This window comes from Corvus kubaryi, unplaced genomic scaffold, assembly GCF_017639235.1.
Source record: "Corvus kubaryi isolate FWS band 111438036 unplaced genomic scaffold, C.kubaryi_AGA036_p1.0 split3-37296, whole genome shotgun sequence".
In the NCBI taxonomy this organism is placed as follows: domain Eukaryota; kingdom Metazoa; phylum Chordata; class Aves; order Passeriformes; family Corvidae; genus Corvus; species Corvus kubaryi.
In genome coordinates this window covers 470331-488596 of record NW_024582086.1, presented here as the reverse complement: position 1 = coordinate 488596, position 18266 = coordinate 470331, and the positions used below count along the sequence as shown (strand labels likewise).

At 37.7% G+C, this 18266-nt stretch overlaps 1 long non-coding RNA gene across 1 annotated transcript in view; it reads left to right on the top strand.

The window, feature by feature from the left end:
* LOC121658411 overlaps window positions 1–18266 on the top strand; it is a 51926-nt gene that overhangs the window by 32311 nt on the left and 1349 nt on the right. The window contains exon 2 of the long non-coding RNA XR_006013957.1: window positions 17203–17388. This is a non-coding gene — a long non-coding RNA (uncharacterized LOC121658411). The remainder of the gene's footprint in view (window positions 1–17202; window positions 17389–18266) is intronic.

Genomic DNA, 18266 nt, shown 5'->3' with positions numbered 1-18266 from the left:
AATTAATGTTTCTTCTGTAACACAGAGGATTACCTGGCAGCCCACACCATTTCTGATGAACTACACAAATTCAGGCCTTCATGGTTTACAAGTAATTTAGTGCATCTTTGCCTGAAAGAAAGGGTTAGAGGCTTTCAAGTGCAGAAAAAACTTCGCAAGACTGATTGAGCAGTAATTGGCATCCCAATTCATGCATAGTTAAGTGTGGATTAAAGAGCCTTGATATGCCAAGTTCTTGCCTGAGGAAAGGGAAGTTTGATATTCTTGGCCATACAAAAAGGGGACTCTTATTATTTATATTCTGAGACATCTTTGTGCAATTTGTGCATTCTGTAGATGACAGGTACTGGTGCATATAATGATGATAGATATCCTGATTTACCTTGGTGTTAAGCATTTTACCCATTAGCCTTTACAATTTTTTTCAGGTGTTATTCAAATTTGTGCAAAAAAATAATGGCTATTGTAAAATTTTAATTTTTTTCTCTTGAGAATCACTCTAGAAATCTGGAGAGTAGGGCAATGTTTCGGTGATGACATTTGGTGCTAGGGACTCACTCCTTGCCCACCTATGCTTTCAGAATTAACATACTTCCAGATTTTTACTGCCAGAAATGTCTAGACTGGGGTTTTGTGCTTCAAAAAAAGCTTGTCTCTATGTTGAATTCAGTCCTGTAACTTAAGTTCTCAGAATAATATGTAAATGGACCCCTAATGGTATTCTGTAAAGCTTATGCTGGCCTGATGATTAAAAGTGGGGTTTTTTTCTACAAGCAGAAATGTCCTAGTAGTTACTTTCTCAGAAACAGAGAATGGATGTCTGCTATTTTTCACAATTTCCAATTTATACTCCAGAATTTTGCTAGCACTGCTGCATGTCCTTCTGAGATATTTTGCAGACAATGCACAAACAAGACATTTCTACTATGTCTCTGGTAAGTACATACCATGAGTACATCTGTGCTTTGCTGTAACAGGAAAATTTTAGAAAAGAGGACTTGGTAAATGCTGGATATATATCAGGGTTTTTAATGGCCAAAAGAGGCTACACTCAAACACCTTGACAAGGTAAAGGCTTTCTTCTGATTTCTTCAGCATGGCTGAGTCCCTGGAAAGAGAATGGACAATTTTCAGCTTTGTTTAAGTGACATGGCTCTGCTATAGCTCACTGAGTAATCCTGGGTGATGTACAATTTATTGACCATTTGGAGGCTCCTGTGGTCTTGAAACCTGTTTAATAGGCATCTCAAAGCAGCAGCTCTCCCATAATAATATTACTGTAATACATCTGCAATACTGCAGAGTGCTTTTGCTGTAATGATGTATTATGGAAGATGTGGTGCAGGCCTGAAAATCACCAAGGGAACTCATATTATTTAACCTTTTTTTAATTTAAAGGTTCCAACATTATCTAATTTATTTATTATGTGAGGAAAGTAGCTGAAGTCAATTACACCGTGGATTGTGAGATCTGTACGTGAGCTTCAACTCTGCTATAAATTATGGATATTGAAAGGCTGAGATGTAAGCTTTTAAACCTGCCCCTAAAAGCTGACAAGGTATAGCTTAATTTGTATTAGTGACAGGTATTGCAGTTCAAATGAAAACATAAAAATAATTTGAAGCTGTGGTCGATCCCACTGCAGAGTCTATTTAGAAATCATAGGTCTAAGTATTTGGTCTTTCATTAGCAAATCCCAGAGTAGTCTATTGGAGTTTTTACATAAATAATTATGACTAGTCTTTTTAAAGCATTTTAAAACAACTAATTTCAAAAGGCATTGCGGTTTGCACATTTTACTGGAATATTACATTAGGTACAAGCTGCAATAGCAAGTATGAACTATGTAAATCTGTCAAAGTTAGTTCACTGAGATACTCCAGAGAACATGAGGATCAGATTTAGAATGGCTGAAGAGAAGAAGGGTTCCTTGTGCGAGAGCTGTCCAAGGTGCAGAGAGGTACAGTGAATAGCCTTTTGCATAAGAAATTAGTTGCAGCATTCAAGAGCTCAGGAAATGTTTGAGTGATGCAAAATTTCAGTACCTGGCCCATCCCTACCAGATATTATTAGCTGCTGCAGAACACTGAAATGCCAAGCCCATTTATTTTGCTAACATATAGGCTCTGTGGGATCTGTAGTCCAGAGGGGAAAGTTTCCTGCTGGTCATAGCAGATTTACTTACAGTAAAGTGAGTGGAATAAACAGAGTTGTTTTGCTTGCTTATTTTTATGTTTCATGGAGTACAGGGTTCTTGTTTTGGCTGTAATTCGCCCTTGTGCAAGTAAGTGTTTAAATTGCACAGGTTAGTTACCAGAATGACGATTGAAATCTTTTATGCAAAAGAAAAACTCACACATTTCCATCCTTGCTGTGAATGTGTAAGAGACTTAAGGATCACAATGGCCTTAAACCCTGTTTTGAATTTCAGTGTAACTTTTAAAATTGCCTTAAAATCTCTTAAGATCGCAAAAAGAGTTTGCACAAGAACTGTAGCAAACTGTATAAAGAAGCAACTGGTCATCCTGGGTTCCTTCAACGTATGAGATTCCCTGCTCAGGTAGCTGGAGTAAGTTCCAAAATCAGGCATAGAATATCCAAGGGAAAACCGAGGTGGCAGATACGGCTAAATCATTTGAATGCTGATAACTGATGGAGTATATATGCATCCTATGCATAGGTATGCATTTTTGTAAGCCCAGACATCATGCAAACAAATGGTATTTCTGCAGACAAAATACTTCAGAAGAGTTTTTCAGAATATTGATGGTGTGAAATCCAAGGGCTGTATATTTATTGTTGGAAGGATATGAAGTATCATTTCTTCCTTGCTGTCATTGTACCAAGGTAAATCTAACCTTTTTTTGCTGTGTCTAAGAGTCTGCTCTGTGTTAGATCTTCATCTCCATCCTTTTTACCCCCGTCACCTGAAGTGGGAAGTGTGTTGGCATACGTCACAGATCCCTCCCTCCTCACTCTCCTGGATTTCCTTCCTGCAGAAACTATGATGAAGACCAGGAATACTGACTGTGTAGAACTCATTCTAGCGTGAGATCTTCATGTCTGGTCTCAGAGCTGGGAATTGCAAAATGCCCTCAGGTATCACAGTTTAGATGGAGCCTTTGCTCATCAAATTAATGGATGCTGTGCACCTAGAAATTGTACACAGGCAGCTGTGTTGCAGTAAAAATAGTAGTAAGTACATCCATTTTCCTTGGAACCATTGCCCCTGGCAACTAGTATAATGAATTGGGAATTATTTCATACATTATATTTGACCTGATACATTGGCAGTTAGTAAGAGACAGATTCTGACACCTCCAGCAAGCCAGTTAGGGTCTGTAGTCAAAACAGGACTGCTGTCTTTATACCAGCTTCTCTGAAAGCAGCAGCTAAGATCTCAGTAAGGATAGGTTCCTGCAGTCCCTTAGGATTTTCACACAGCTGGTATCCCATGCACAAAAGGAGCCTGACTATTTGGGGCATACCTATATACCACATCCGTTTCAGAGCCAGTACTGAGGCTAGAATAAGAAAGCCTTTATTCCCTCAGTTCCTCAGAAAGCATTCTGCCTGCTTGTGTTGTCTATAGCCAGAATTCTGCTGGAAACTCTCTGGGGTAAAGTGTCACTCTGAACCCGTCTGCAGTTCCCATGTGGACCTGAGAGTCTGGGGTAATGATAGCCCTGCATCTGGAAAGTATATTCAGTGAAACAGTATTGCAGACTTCTGAGCTGCTGCACTAATGCTTCTCTGTTTCTGTCTCTGTTCATACCCTAAAAATATCTATGTTTATGGGAAGTGGTAGATACCAATCTTTCTTGGCTCAGCTGTTTCATCTTTCCAGAGGAAAAGCAATCACCCAATTATACAGTCATAAATTAACTTGACAGCCCACATACTGGAATTGCCATGCCTTCCTGAGCCATTTAAATTTTTCATGAGTTCTGAGGCCTTGCAAACAGGGGCCAGAAAGGAACATCACAAGCCCCTACAGAAATTGTTTCTTCTTTATTTTTCTGGCTTACTGGCAACACACTCAGAGAGGTGATCATCACGAGCTTCTCTTTCTCACTGGAGTCATTATGCTAAAGAGGCCTCCTATGTTCTCTCATATAAACATATTCTTAGTAAGACAGTTGGGATCACTGCTGGATCATTCATCATGTTCACAAAAAAAAGTGCTGGATATACAGGTTTGAAGGCTGCTGAAGGTTAAAGCTAGAAATGTGAGGCATATTTTCCCAGAACATCCTTGCTCCCTGGCATCTAAAGTGTGAAAACAGAAATATTTGGGTAAATTAAGACCACTGATTACTCCTACAAATACAAAGTGTAATCTTCATGGTCTGCTGAAACAGTGCAAGGAAATGCAGGACAGTTAACATCTTGTCCAGCTTGGGTTGCCTGATTCTAGTCTGCTCCAAATACCATCTTCATCCCCTTGAAACAGAAAATAGTTTCAGAAATATCAAAGTAAGAATATGTGTTTTCAGTTCTTGCTCTCATTGATACACACTATCAGTTCCCATTTTTCTCTGCTTTGACTTACGTATCTGGATATTCTCCCTTTTAGAAGCTTTTAATTAGGGCCTTATTTGGACCGCTCATTTCTTAAAGGCTGAATAGGTGGAGAGTGCAGTTATGTCATTTTAGCTCTGATTCCAGAGGACATACAGGTGGGCTGAGTTATATTTTGCTAAATTCAGATACTGTGGTTCTCTTACTGGTCATGCTATTACAGCTGTCTTACTAGAAAACCTGTAGGAGTAATACATGTTGAAGAAATCAGATGTAGAAAATCCCCTTAGTGTTTTTATCAATGGACTATTTACCCTGTATTTAACCACTTGCAGACAGTCCCCTTTGCAGTCTTCCTACTGAAGTTTCCCAGTTTTAGAAGTCAGAGCAACCATTTCATTGATGGTGCTTAACTCACCATGGTGCCAAGGGTAATATGCACCAGTGCAGGTTTACTCAAGGCTGAAACCAGGACAAGTCCTGAGGGGCTGAAAACACCCCAGGAAACTCCTCCATGTAGAGTGTATTCACAGCACAGTTTTAGTCCATGGAGCTACACCGACATAGTGGTCTGCAAGACACCAGACATCAGTGTTGTGTTTGGATTCGCAGAGGTGGCTCATAGGCTGGTGACATGTCTTGTTCGTCCATTCATGTTGGCTGCAGTAACATCTGTTGCTTTCCCTTACATCATACAGGAACAATAATTACTCCTTCACACTGACGAATGATCAGATCTGGGGTTTTTTTCCAGCATCGTATATACACTTTGAAATATATGGGGTTTTTCCCCTAAATATCTAAAAATGTTGTTCAAAACCCACAATCCTCTGCAGTTCATACATAGAGCATTTCTGACTTTTTACATGAGTTTTGGTTTTTTATATGGTCACTGAAAGAGATAGCCATTGTTTGGTGTGAAGTTGCTGAATCAACAGACATAGTAAACAAAAGGGAGAGGGAAGTACGGCTAAAGAAAGTTGTGATTGTTTGACATATATAGAAAAATTCTTGATAAATAATCCTTTCATTTAGCCAAGGTGTGAATTGTGGTGTTAAAAATAGTGTAACATCTGTTAATTTTTCTTTGAAAAAATGCCCTGTAAGAAATTTCTGCTGCTTCTTTTCTCTGTTTGCCCTTGTCCCTGTGTTAACCTCTTAAGAAAATTAACAGGAATGGCACGATGTAATGGCTGCTTTCAGTTCTACTTTAAAAATCTCCTCGCCAAATTAATTCTGAGGAATGGTAAAATAGTAACTTGAAAGAATGTTGGCACCATATGTATGAAGATCAGACATTTGTTTTCAGGATAAAGCTCGGGGCTTCATAAGTTGGAAGTCTGTAGTCTATACACATTGACATTTATAGCCAAACTTTTTTTGAATATCACTGTTGCCTCAAGGCCTGACCAGGCCAGTTTGGAGAAAGGGAAAATTTCCTGCTGTTACTTCATTGTAGCAAATTTTGGAAATCAAAGAGAGAAGCAGAAAGATAGATAGATGGATTAGATCCATTAGATTAGTTAGCAATTAGTTCAGTTGCTAAGAAAATAACATACCATCTTTCCTTACTTCCTGGGAAGTACATACACTGCTTCACAATTGCCACAATTTGAGCTGTAAAATTGAGAACTTGGCTTGAACACTATTATAGTGCCATTATGACTTCGTTAAAAAAAACTTGAATTGCTTGCTTCATATCAATCATAATGATCAAAAATTAGTTTTCTGTTTCAGCCACTGTGCCCTTAATTTGCCTTTGAGCTTGTTGTCAAAATGTAGTCCCTCCATCTTCAGCTGACTCTGAAAATGACACTGGCTCTGCTAACAGAACCCACTGTTTACACATTCCAATGAACTGAAACCAAGGGAGCACATTGGCTAGGGATTTTCAGAGCTACACCCCCGATATTGCAGGAAGCTGAGCCAGTCAGTAGACAATTGAAAATACTTCTTAAGAGGCATTCTTAGTCCTGTGGTTTTAGCAAAAGCCAAGTGATGGATGTAATCCCATAAACTTGTGGGAGTAGCTGTTGTGAATACAGCATTCACAGGGTACTGACATTCCCTCATCCTGACACAGAGAAGAGCCAAAATTTCTTCCAGGTTAGGAAATTAGATCTAAAATGTAACAAAATGTGATTTTGTTCATTAGTAATTTGCTACAGGGAGAATTCAGTAAAATGCTACAACATAGTTTGCAAAACACAGCAAACAGCATTAAATTTTGAATGTATTTCTTATTTGTAGTATTTAAAATACACAGTTATCTGTTTAATTGCTGATATGATCAAGATGGGTATTTAGTGCAATCCTCCCTCTATATAGTACTGGTACTGAGAGTTGAAGCCACATACCAGAAGGAAGGTTGCAAGCAGGATCTGAAATGTTTTTGTTTGCAACCTAAGTGATGCCTGAGGTGAAACTGTGGTGTTAAAGCAATGATAATTGGCTCCTCCTGGCTTTCCCCCCTAAAAGAAATTGAACTTCAATTGGTTTTCAGTGGAAATAGTTGTGGAGCAGCAATTGTCATTGACGTGACATTGTGTATTTCTGTGTCAGCCAATTTTCAGAAGCCAAGAGAAAGTGTTGTTGTAAATTAGAATATGGTCTAAGAATGCACTTCATGGAGGCAGGACAGCGCATGTGATGAATTTCATATGCTCAGTAGTAGGCTTACACTGAATGGTGTTGTGCAGGCTGTGACTCTACAGCACAAAGGACACAGGAGTGTACAGCTCTCCCAGGTGCAGTGATACTTGTATGATAACTTCCTTTTTGCAGTATAATAACAGTATCTTCAGCAGTAAATCAGAGGCTGAGGCATTTATTGTGTAAAAAGCCTGATATTTAAAAGGTATCTGGAGATTCTAGGGGTACATTTTCTGGGCCGATTTTAAATGATTGAGAGCTCATTAGCTCAAAATAGATTATGTAAAAATCTTCTTAGTAAAGCCATTTCAGCTGTTAGATATTCTCACTGTTAGAAATCTTTTCTCTGTCTCTAGTCTAAATACTTGCAATATAAGCCTAGTCCATTCCCAGAAGATACAAATAATAAGTCATTCTTTTATTTCTGGCTTAACATTCTTCAAATATTTTTTAATATTTAAAGCTTTTTTTGTTGCTTCAGTCTTCTCTTCTGTAAAGATCCTAGTGAGTTAAATATTTCTCCATTTCATAGATTTGTTTCTCCAACGGCTCAGTAATTTTATTGATTCAGAATACCTGAAACTGTCAGGGCCCAGATTTGATACTAGTAATACAGATCAGAATGGGAATACACAGGTATTCACTTGCCTTTCTGATAATATTCCTGTTTCCCTCTGTGTCGAAAGTGTTTTCCTTAGAAATTACATCCTGAAGTTGTTTTCCACTGGATCTTTTTCTACAGACCTACCTCTCCATGCCCTCATGTCCCACCCTCGCTCCAGACATATTAGTCCTCACTACAAGATTACATACTCTGCACATTTCCTTGTTGAATTAAATATTATTATTCAAAGTGTTTCTCCAGTTTCTAAATCAGCTTTGTCTTCCAGTATGTGTGAACTCACATCACCCTGACAAATTTCATGTCCAGTTTTTCATGATCAGAGTTATGCTGATAAAGCAAGTTTTTAGCACGGGGTGTGTGGTACTCTTATTTACTGAGCCCTTGCTGATAGCACTGATAACAACTGTATGTGGTTTTCAACAGGGCCAGCTTTATAGTAGTTTTGTATAGGCCATGTTTCTGTGGCTTGCTTGGAAGCATCTTATAAATGCCGAAAGCTGACCTAAAGCTAAGATATATGACATAGTCACAAACTTCTCCATTTACAAGACATGTTCCTATGTCATAGGAGGAAATTATTTAATGTGATGCCACGTGTTCTTTATTAATTAATTTCCTGCTACTTAATTATTATTTAATTATTTTATATATGCTTAATTTCTTTCAGTGTTTTCTGCCAGTGAAAGTTAAATAGATAATCTGTGGCTTCCTGACCCCTCTTCCTGTCTTTTAAGGACCGAAAAAACAACCAGGATACTCAAATCTGCTGGACTACCTCTTGTTTCCAAAACAAGGGGAAGGGAACTGCCATTAACTCCTGCATCACCAGACAGTTCTTTGTAGTTTAACGTTTCTTCAGTACTCAAAGACTAGTTTAGGCTGATAATTTGTGTCTCTTTCCTGTCACAGTCTGCAGATATTTTATGGAAGATGAAAGTTAAAAAAGATACCAAACCTCTGTCTTTCAATGTCATGTTGGTAAATCTCATTCTTCAGCAAGAAGCAAACTCTTTGGTCTACTTGGTATTAATGGATTTGAAAAATGGAGGTTTTGGGCATCTTTGGCACTACTTAAATTCTTCTGGGAGCTCTGTGCCCTGTATGCTGTCCTTGCTAACAGTATATTGTAGCTTTATTTTTCTGAACTGCTGGGAAAGTTGTCTTTGAGTATGGCAGCACATGTACCTTCACCCTAGGAATATCTCCTGCTGTTAAATAATGAATGGCTTATTTCAACTGCTATAGTATTCTCACTGTAAGATGCAATGCAGTTAATTTTGTTTCCCTCATGGTGACAAGTGACATCCTTTGGTCTGCTGCCATAGGACTTTGTGCCTCTCTTTCTACAGCCAGAGAGTCCAGGTGCTTATAATGCTCCAAGAAATTTTGACTGACAATCGTCCTAAGCTGACAATTTTTCTGGTGTCTGGGAATGGCACCTTTCCTATTCAATAAAGCCAGGACTACTGGGATCAGACTGAGGTGAATTTAATGGAATACACTTAATTCTATAGTGTGCTTTAATCCCATTATCTGGTGCAGCTTCCTTTACAAGACAGTTACATTCATCATAGCAGCTGAAAATTCTTGGCTATTCCTGGGACACTTAGCCAGCTTCAAACAGTACCTAGGTAGGAATAACAGCAGGAGGCATCAGCATCTTTAATGAGGGAGCTAGTTTTCCTAGTTACTCGCCTTTTGGTGTGTTATTTCTATGAATAGAAGGAAGGAAAATCCTGTTCCTGTTCAAATTGTAATGAACAGGACATTACCTAGAAGGTAGTCTTCATGTGTTCAACTCTTCCCAAGCTGGGGAAGTTTTCTCTCAAACTTGATGAGACAATGGAATATCACAGAAATTACAGAGTTTGACTCCATGAGGGAAAAAAACACATTTTCGAGTGAAGCTTTTAGGAACTTTTTTCAACTATTTTAAAAATATTTTTCCTGTGTTTCACATAAGAATTTTGTGAGTGGATCAGTCAAGCTGTTCAGTTTGCTTCTTGGGAAGCAAGAGCCCTTGGGAAGATGCAGCTACAAACCCTTTCCTAGGCACACCTTTATTACAAGAAAAATGTTTTTCTTCTCTGACATGTGGTTCTTCAGGCAGAAAGCAGAGGATGTCTTCAGGAACTAATTTTTTTACTCCTTTTTACCATTACATCTCTTTACCTCTGGCATTATTTACATTTTTGGAAACAAATTTATAAGCCCTTGATTTTGGTAATTTATTTTGGCAAATTTAGGGGAAAATGTAGCAGAATAGCATAAAGGCCTTTCAGCTTCTTCAGTGGTTGTTCTCTTTTCCTTATTCCTCCTGGAGGACTGTAAATCAATGAGAGGGATATATTTCCTGCTTATAAGGAGGCTAAGTATGAACTGTGATAGAAACACATTTTAGAGATTTTTTTTTCCTCCCACCCTTAAACTGGTGAACAGACTCACAATGTGAACTTGCACATCTGTACAGCTCAGGGTCAACCTTCAATTGCATGTTCTTTGGAATGAGCTTGAAGCATTTGTTCTATATTTTATATTGAGCTTGTGCTCCTGTCTGCTGCTGACAAATGGCTTGTTAACACACTGTTTCTGAAGTACAATTTGCATTTCTGTGAACCAGGGATTAAACACTGTGTGTAGATTAGGAATAATTTATATCTAGTTAATAATAGATGGGGTTTTTTTCTATGGCCTCAAATTTTGTTTTGCATGAGAACAGCAGAATACTCCCTGGTGATGATGAAGGAGAGCATTTCTTAAGTGCAAATAACATGAAAAGAATTAACTTGGAAGAAGCAATTTGTGTTTTAGCCACTCATTTACTGACCAGAAAATTAGTTCTGACCATGAATGCACTCTGTTTTTCAGACTTGAGCATAGCTGGGTTTTGTGTTTAGTTCATTTAAATGGGTAAGCTTCCAGCCTATGCGAAGGAGCTTAGCTTAGCAAAAGAACATTGGTATAGTAAACATTTAGCTATACGTCATGATAGAAATTTGATTTTAAAATGTTAATAGTGATCTGATGCATTTTAATGACAATCTTACATTTACAAAAAAAAAATCTGTTTCATCCTTAACTTTAACAATGCATGCAAAAAGGCAGAAATGTACAATAATAGGACTATAAGTTCTTTTTTGTTTCTAAGCATTTAATTATGCTTTTCTTCATTGTTTGACTGCTTTGTAGCTGTAGGCAGAAATAGTCCTTTCTGTTGTGGATGGTTAATTTAAGTTGGTGATCTTTATTGGGTGGGCTGACAGAGTGCTTTGCTGTAAATAATTTCAGTCATTTTAATGGTAACTTTGCAATCAGGGAGAAGCCAAGAACAAATAATATACATTTGATGACATAGATCTTCTCTGAAATAAGTGTTCTTTCTCCCCTTCATTAAGGAAGAAATGGATTATGAAGTGAGTTAATGAAGAAAACCTCCCTACAGACTAAGTCTGCTTTTCTGAAAAGACCCACTATTTAAATGAGTTGTTAAGCCTAGGTCACTTCTGCCCAGCAGCAGCATCTGTGTAGAGAATCCCTTTGTCTTCATAAACCTATCTTTCCCCATAAAAGTGCTTTTCACTATCCAGGCTGTGTGAATTGCTTATGAGCATCAGAGGCAAAATCCAGTGCCTACTAAACTCAAGGACGTCATCCCCCTGGCTTGAGCAATCAAGGAACTGTCACCACACAGGATTTTATCATGGCTGCACAATGCAAAGGTAATGGGAACCGACCATCTAAAGCCCAAGCAGTTCACAGCTGAAACAAACCAAGTGTCTGCTGCGCAAAAGAGCATCCATGTGTGATGCTGCTGAAGGAGGGTGTGCCATGAGAAAGGAAAATATGTGGGTCTGCTGTTTCTGTATCTGCAAATCTGAGCTGAATACTGAAGGTGGGGGTTGAATTGAGGACAGGTGCTGAATTGAGGACAGTGTCTACACCTCAACGGGTCAGTTGTAGCAGCTCCAAATGTAGGTTTCTACCAGCCAAACCCTATGGCAGATGTGTTTTTCAGAGTCCTGTGTGCATTATTAATAAATAAATAAATAAATAAATAATACCATATAGAACTTAAAAGGTCATTAAAATTTTGGCATTTCCTTAAAGCCATCTTACAGGATAGCAAATTCTGTGCTGAGTTCGATGCAATGGTAATAAACACCTTGTGTAAAGGCTAGCATTTTTGTCAAGCAACAAATTCCTGCACATTTCAAGCCTTAGTTGCCCACATAAATTATCCTGTTTTTTCCCACCTTCATTCCTGTCAGGTTTACAAGGACAAAGGAACATATTTTCTGACATAGCAAGTCATCAATACTTCCTTGTGTTTCAATGGCTGTTTTCTGGGCAGCTGGTTTTGTTCTCTGTCTGTGGTACTCTGAAGTGCTGCGTATGGTTGAGAGCATAGGCTGGTTTTCTGTCACCATGAGAAAGAGCTGCCTATTACATTATGGATGCCTTTTTGGTGCATTATCTGCTCAAAGACTTACCCATGGAATACTGAATTTTTAACATTATCAACTTTCAAGTGATCTTTCTTGTCTCCCATTAATGATTTGCTTTCACAGAAGAGCAGTGACAGTTGGTCTAGGCAGAAAAAAAGTTTTTGCAGGACAAATAGAAATTTAGGAGTATACATGACATATATATCTGGAAGTGAATTTAACTAAAATATTTGGCCCAAACAAATGTACAGTTTCTGTTAGAGGGGTTTGTTTTATTAAATTTAACCCTGGTTTTAATATATGGGGCTTTTTTTCTCTCAAAGACAGGCTATTGAGTACTCCTACAGCTGCGATCTCTAGGTGTGGGTGATGTAGAAATAGGGTTTTCTGAAGATTGATGAATAATAGCCGTAGATGTTGTACAAGGCTAAAACTCTTCTCCAGTAGGCACTTGTGTCAAATGATAGCAGATGAATGCTTGATTTGTTTGGAAATTCTCATCTTGTATCTCAAAATCTTTGTTTAGTGTGGAGTAGTGCTCCAAGTTGTATTATATTGTAGAATGTTTGCTCTTAGAATGGAGTGCTACAGACAATAGTGAAAAGCGTAGATATTCCTTATTTTCTAGCACATTCTGCCTACATATTTTCTGTTTTGAAATGGGAAATTTATAAAATAATCTATGTTAAATGAACATGACTTATTAATTCCTTAAACTAGAGCAAAGGGAATATACAACTCTTTATTTAAATAACAGACATGTATCTATAAAATGTGTCAATTAAGTTTTGTATATCTGATTCAACACTGCTGAGGTCCAGCCGTAGAATTATTTTTTAAATGCATAAAAGTATCTATCTTATTTCATCCTCAGAGCTCCTTTAGGAAGGCGTCTTTTGTAATTTTGGGGCTTTTTTCGCATTTCAGTGATAGATTTGTTTCTGTAAAGGCTAGTACACTGAATGATTAATAATAATAAAAAAAAAAGAAGAAGAAGAATGGAAAATTAATATTTTTATAAGTAATCTCTTCCCCTAGGATAGGCAAAAATAGGGTTCCTCTAAGTAGTTTTCCATAATTGTGTGGAAGAACTTGTGGACATGACTGGTAATTCACTAACTCCACCTCATCAGTTCAACTTCTTTGCTGAAGCTCTTCTAGAAGCTGCCATCAAGGGCTGTTGCATGGACCTGTTTTGCCCTAGTGTGGGAGCATCCCTTGAGGAACAGGTCTCAGTGTGTCTGCCTCACCAAAGTGCCTGGGAGGCCAGCCAGTGTTATTCCTGCTCTTCAGCTGAAGGTGACAAGAAACATGAGGGAGGAAATAATTTGTCCAATGCTTCAGCATGTGATTTGTTGTCTGCAGATGGAATGTGCCTCGTAAAATATTAAGTCCTTGGTTTGTTCCTTCTTATCCTTTGTCCTCTACATAAATCCAGGGGCTGGATGGTGGCCATCACTTTTCACTCTAGAACATCAGCCATTACCTTTTTTATCATATTTAGACGGATTTCCTGGGAATGCAAGTTCTTTATGTATCTGATCATGAACAGAATTGTAACGACACAACACCACAAATTTCATAGAATAATAGTTACTTAGCAGGGGAATTGAGAAGGACACTTGCTTATGTTGATTTAGCCTTCATTCCAGTGGCACAAGTACTTACTTTTTTCTTTTCCCATCTATTTTTTTTCTTTTTTCTGCCATATGCCTCTTGATTGAGATATCAGGATTATCTTCTCCAGTGTATGCCTGGTTCTGTTGCTATGCAGCTGAATTTGAGTACTTACTCTTCACAGGTACACCTCGTTCTTCTCCAAACAAGAGCAAAAACTCAAAAGCAAAGGACAGAATTTGCGAAGTAGACTGGAAATCTTCCCCAAATAAGGCTCCATAAGCCTTACAGCATCAAGCACCTCTTTTGTTATCTGTTTTACTGCACTACACATGCAATGTACTAAACTACTGTGTGGATTTATGACCAAAATCACTGCAATACAAGTGCATAAGAAAAGGGAACTGTTGGCTTTGTGACAGAATAGCAAACCCCAAATGGCTGCATTCCTGAAGTTCCTACTAAACAGATTATTTTTTATGTCTTTGCAACCCTTCATTTAGACCCACAGGAAAGGCAGGCTGTGTACAAATATATATCAGGGTTCCAGTATTGATTTCTATGTAGATCCCAACTACCACTTCTGTGCTACTGATACTTATATTACGTTATATTACCATAATGTGATGTCGGGGAAGTAGTAGTATGGAGACTTTAACACTAATTGCAGCTCAGAAAATTGTCTCAATTCAGGTGGAGTTAGTAATTCTGTGAGACATTTAAACATCTAATTTTTTTTTTTTTTTTTTTAACCCACAGCTTTCTGACTAAGTCCAAGAATTAAGCGCAGATAGCTCAAGGAGACAATCCAGTCACCAAAGAATAAGGAAATTTTTAGCTTCCGTTGTAAATTCATACAGAACAAATGAACATTTAAAATACTTAGCATACTCATGAAACTGTATGAGGTCTACCAGGTGCTACATAAAAATTAGGAAAACAGATGGCTCTGATTTGTAAGGCTTTCCCAGATGAAAAGTCAGTTACGTAATCAACATGCATGTGATGTACATGCTGTAATGCTGAGAATGGCCAGTTGTGCCTTGCACTTTGATCACTTTACTTAATTACATTGGATTTGAAATTGATTCATATACTCGTGAATCACAAAGGAATCCACATGCAAACAAACAAACCAAAAAAGGCTTTTAAAGAAGTTGAGCTAGAGAAATAAATGAAAAAAAGTGTAGGGGTTTTTTTTAATATTCTCTTTTATTAAAACACTAATATCGCCAAATCTACAGTACTCTGTATGGACTAGTACATAGGCATAAGTACTGAGAAACTACTTTTAGTTGTTGGTGATTTTCATAGCAAATGAGCATCTTAGAGAAGAAATTAGTGTCTCCCTAAAAGCAAAACAGTGCTACCTTTCATTTACAGAATAGCATGAATCATTTGGAGGTTTTTCCTTCTCCAAGAGTTTCTGAATAGCTGAATTTATTCTTGTCATGAACTGTGTAAGTTCTTCACTCTTGCTATCAACACAACTTCTTTGACTAACAAAATTCAATGAGTCTTTTTCCTTTTCAGTCTTTACCTGGCTTAAATATGGCAAACTGTTAATATTAACATTTTTAGCAGAATGTAGAATTGCAAAATATATGCCAAGCTTCTTCAGATCTGAGCTAAAAACTGGCTTTACAACAATTACTTTTTCTCATTTTATTGAAATATATGGGGTTACTCTTAATTGTGTTTATACTGGTTTGACTGCATAAACTGTATCAGCTTAAATGATAAAATTTACCACCGAAAATCAATTGCATTTGGTTGTTAGAGATTTAATTTTGACATACCTGTGTGAAAGTTGCATCAGTGTGAACAAGCCTGTTGAACCAGACACTTCTTGTTTTTCTGTTAGCATCTTTGGTTTTCAGTTAATTGAAGCAGAAAACTGAGGTGTTCTTGTATCTGACTGGAAGTTTTAAAAGCCCGTAGAGATACCATGCTGTAATTGGTAGTGTAGCGCTGGTTAATGTAGAAAAGGTTAGTTTAAATTCATTTCAGAGGTAGCAGTAAGATGTGCCATGTCTTCCCACCTGATCATCTGTTAATCCCTAGCTAAGTGGCAATAATTAATTGAAAAGGTGATAGCATCAATATCTGCAGCCAGATCTATGAAATAATTTTCTCTTATTCCCATATCATCAGTGCTATATTGCATCCTAAAACATTAAAGAACAATGATATTCTGCACCAGAAAAATGAGAATCTTTGCAGTCCTCTGTAAGCCACAAATGGACTCCTCTTCCCTAGCCACAATAAGTTTTTAGTCAATGTAGGATGCAATATGGAGGGAAAGCCATTAGAAGGTCTCAGCTCTGTGCTGCACAAATCCTTTCCAAGTCTCTTTAAATTTTCAGTGGTTTGTGTATGGAAAGCAGGCATTTTGGAAGAACCAAATAAGAAGCAGTCAGATTTACTGTAATGATAATATATTTAGTGACACAAATACTAAACTATTTAAAAGGCTGGCATGCCCTCCATTAGTCAAATGTAGAGTAATTATGGCCTTTAAAATTTTTAACACTCTGCTGTACATGAGTTTAGACAACACAGCTTATTTCTGTTCTTACTAGGAAAAAATAATTAACAGAGGCTAAATTTAAACTTTAAACTTTAAATGAAACAAATACTGTCCCTGACTTTTTGTGATGTCAGTTGCACTGGTGCATAAGTTGTCTATGAACCCTTTAAATAAAGTCGAGTTCAAATGTATTTGTTAAACAGCAAGCCTTCATCTTGAATGTATTTTCATAGAAACAAGAAACAAATTCTCAGGGCAGTTCACCTTTCCTCATGGACTCCACACTTTTTTCAAGTGTGAGCGTACGTGGACTACATGGCAATGAAAGTTCAAGCCAACTACAAAAGAGTATGTGGGACAAGTGCTGCACTGAGTGCCAAGTTTCATTCAGTCTTCAAGGACCTTGTAAGATCAGCTAGCAAAGAAGGCATATAGGCCTATATTTGTTGAAACTTCAATGCTAGTCCTGTTACACAGTGCAATTTTCTCTCATAATATGAATATTTTGGGGTCTTAGATGTCAAAGAAAGCATTTCCCTTTGAGATGGTGGGTGTTTGGATGGTCCCCAACCCAACTGTGGTTGGAAAAAGCATATTTTGAAGGAGCTCACCTCCAGAGTTCTGGAGCTGTATTCTGTACCTGTTGCATGTAAATTACTTTGAGGGATAATAAAGATATGTTGAGGACATAGCTACAGAATTTGCTGGCCTGATGGTACCCTAATCACTAATAATACTTCAGCAGTAGTGCAGAACACCTTTCCCAGCTTAAAATCATAAATATCTGATACAGACTTTTCTGTTTTCACAGCTGGCTGTTTATAAATCTTCTCTTGGCAATCCATAGGGCAAAAGCTACATCTTAAATAGTTATATTGCCTATGACAACAGCAAGAAGGCAAGTGAGAAGGTACCCAAAGAATCAGAGCATGCAGAAGATGTTGCAAACTGTCTTGCCAAATCAGTCACAAAATACATTCAACCATGTGTCTCACTGGTATGTAGAGATGTTGAAAAGTTACAGGGTTGGAGAGCTGTGTGCTCAAAAGTTTGGCTTTGACATGCAATATCATGTACATTTGCTGTGTTTTTTTCATTCTCTCTTTAATTACCACTGTTAGACCTACACAAGCAGACTGAAGTTCTGAAATAACATAATTCTTTTTCTGTAGGTTAACAAATTTTTCTTCTCAGCATAAACTAATTTTGTCTGAATCTGAAATGCATTTTGATTGAAATGACATAGCATTGAAATTTCTAAAACTAGTATTAGTATGTTGTTGTTTTTTTTTTAATGAAACAATATGGAGTTCTGTGTTTGCCTAAATCAGATGTGGCTTAGCAGTAGTGTCTCGGTGTTTTAGACAAATATTAATGCAGGGCTTATTTTCAGTGACATTTTCAATGGTGTGGACAGAATTTCATGGCAGGTTCACAGAATTGCTTACACATCACAAAGTTTTAGGTCCTGCAAAGGCAGCATGTAGCCTTTTCATCCAAAATCCATATTCATCCAAACCATCTGAACCTGCTATAGGTGGAGGCACTGTTTGTTTGAAACAGCAAGATCACAGTCAAGATGCCTCCTTCCCAAACCACATGGTTAGTTTAGAAGTGAAGAGGTGCACCTATGGTCCTGAGCATGATTGCTTCTACGTAGACTTGTTCAAAAAGAGGGACAAACAGGACAAGCTTTCATACGATGCTGCAGAATGGACAGCTGGGTTATAGTATGGCCTTGTTTCTTGTGAAGGACAGCAGTCACTGATACTGAGCATAGCGTGGAAGGTAGTTACAGGGAAAAGAAAAAGGAGAGCAATCACATCTGGATACCAAAAAGGTAGTTCTGGAGGTGGAGAGGAGACAACTGGATAT